This window comes from Otolemur garnettii, unplaced genomic scaffold, assembly GCF_000181295.1.
Source record: "Otolemur garnettii isolate 467f Iridium unplaced genomic scaffold, OtoGar3 scaffold00061, whole genome shotgun sequence".
Lineage (NCBI taxonomy): Eukaryota > Metazoa > Chordata > Mammalia > Primates > Galagidae > Otolemur > Otolemur garnettii.
Window position 1 is genome coordinate 3458497 of NW_003852456.1, and position 2642 is coordinate 3461138.

Consider the following 2642-nt stretch of genomic DNA (forward strand, 5'->3'; position numbering starts at 1 on the left):
AAAAAAAAAAAAAAAAAAAGATTAGGATTTTCATGGGGACTCACAAATACAGGCAGTTTACAAGCAAAGTTTTCTGAAGAGAATGTGTGTTTGTACATTCTTGTGGTTTCCAGAATTTTCTAAGGTAGTAGTTTAGGGTCTGTACTCTACTGCACTCTTGTGAGCTGTCTTCCCTTACATCTGCTTTACTATAGAAGCAGATTTGTGAAATCCAACTGTTTTGTGTGTGTGTGAGATTCATTTATTTAATCATAGATGTGTACATTAATGCAATCATGGGGTACAATGTGCTAGTTTTATATACAATTAGAAGTTTTTTTGTTTTGGGGGGTTTTTTTTGCAGTTTTTGGCAAGGGGCTGGGTTTGACCCCACCACCTCCGGTATATGGGGCTGTCGTCCTACTCCTTTGAGCCACAGGCACCACCTAATTTGAAATATTTTCATCAAACTGGTTAACATAGCCGTCATGGCATTATTTTAATTATTGTGTTAAGACATTTATATTCTATACTTAGTAAATTTCACATGTACCCTTGTAAAATGCACCAAAGGTATGGTCCCACCAATTACCCTCTTCCCTCTCCGCCCCTCCCCTCCCTAATCCAACTGTCTTCTACTAAACTAGATAATAAAAAGATCTATAAAAATGTAAAACCAGCTCCACTCTTATCATTGTCTTGTTTTAGAAAAGTTATTTTTGTCCTGGGTGTGGTGGCTGATACCCCATAATCCTAACGCTCTGGGAGGCTGAGGTGGGTGGATTGCCTGAGCTCATGAGTTTGAGACCAGCCTGAGCAAGAGCAAGACCTTGTCTTTAAAAATAGCGGAGCATTGTGGCAGTCGCCTGTAGTCCCAGCTTCTTAGGAGGCTGAGGCAAGAGAATCTCCTGAGCCCAAGAGTTAGAGGTTGCTGTGAACTGTGATGCCACCACAGTCTACTGAGGGTGACAAAGTGACCTTTTTTTCCTTAAAAAAATATTATTGAATTGGCTCAGTACCTGTGGCTCAAGTGGCTAAGGTGCCAACCACATACATCTAAGGTAGCAGGCACCTGTGGTCCCAGCTACTTGGGAGGCTGAGGCAGGAGACTCTCTTGAGCCCAGGAGTTGGAAGTTGCTGTGAGCTATGATGGCACAGCACTCTACCCAGGGGGATAGCTTGAGGCTCTGTCTCAAAAAAAAAAAAAAGTATTGAATTATTATATAATGGGTTTATTGCTATTTTTACATAAATTAAGTTTCTTAGTTTTATTTCTAATATACTGTGGGAGGTAGATAGGCTAGCATCTCTTCGGATAGCCCTGCCTCCATCCAGGGCAAAGCGAGCAGATGTCATCCCTGGGGCTCGTCTAGACTCCCTAAGGTGAAGGGAGGCCAGAGGCACCTAGATAGGACAAAGTTGCTAAAACCATCTCTGCAGGTGGGTAAATCCTTTAAACTGTTGGATTGGGAAACTGGCTTGCTTGCCCTACAGGAATGAAACTTCTTTTCCCCTCTTCCTTTTTCTAAGTATGTTATTGTACAGACATTATTGACAGCTTACTACCAATTACTCCTCATGACTTCATGAGACTCTTCTAATTTGGGATTAATTAGAATTCTTAGGATTCTTCTAATCCTATTAGAATTTTGGCATCTTTACAGTTTGCATACAGGGTTTGTTAGAGATCATGACGTTTCTGAGAAGTCAAACAGTCACTACTTTGTCTCAGTCTCCCACAGTGTGGTGTGGCGTGTGAGTTAATGTTCACCTTTCTCTAGGCTGCCAGATTTTATGCATTAAGTTAGTCATTATTTCCCCCAGGTTATCCCCCAGGAAGTCCCCTACTGACTCCCAGCCTGTAGCAAAGGGGCCCGTAGCAAACCCTGAGGGAATAGTAGTTCTAACACACATAAAAAAATGAAAAAGTTTGTAGAGTCCTCAGGTTTTAAGAGTATGAAGAGGTCTTTAGGCCAAAATGCTGAAAACTATTTGTAGTTTCTGGTTCCCACATTCTCTGGAATTTATAGAGTTGTTGAGGGCAGTGGAGCTTTCCTGTTGGCTGGGGTACTCTTCTAATTAGAATTGCCTTTGTACTGTTTGAGACCCTTATCCACACCCCACCCCTGAATTTGCCAACTCCTGCCAAAATGTTTTTTATCAGGAAAAAAATAATATTTTTATCATATTTTTAGAACTATAAGATCTATAAGATTTTTTTTTTGGAGACAGCCTCAAGCTGTCACCCTGGATAGAGTGCTATGGCATCGTAGCTCACAGCAACCTCCAACTCCTGGGCTTAAGTGATTCTCTTGCCTCAGCCTCCCAAGTAGCTGGGATGACAGGCGCCCACCACAACGCCTGCCTGGCTTTTTTTTTTTTTTTTGGTTGTAGTTGTCATTGTTATTTGCAGGCTTGGGCTGAATTCGAACCCACCAGCTCTGGTGTAAGTGGCTGGCGCCTTAGCCACGCCGGGCCATAGAACTTTAAGATCTTGATATCTGGTTAAGATGGCATATGTTATGTTAAACTCTTTTTACCACAATTTAAAAATTTCTTTCAGTTGGGCAGCATCTGTGGCTCAGTGGGTAGGGCACCAGCCCCATGTACTGAGGGTGGCAGGTTCAAACCCGGCCCCTGCCAAACTGCAACAAAAAATAGCC

At 42.3% G+C, this 2642-nt stretch overlaps 1 protein-coding gene across 3 annotated transcripts in view; it reads left to right on the plus strand.

Annotated features, from left to right (window-relative positions):
- Nucleotides 1-2642, plus strand: part of RWDD4 (RWD domain containing 4) — a 22065-nt gene that overhangs the window by 18438 nt on the left and 985 nt on the right. The window lies entirely within an intron of this gene.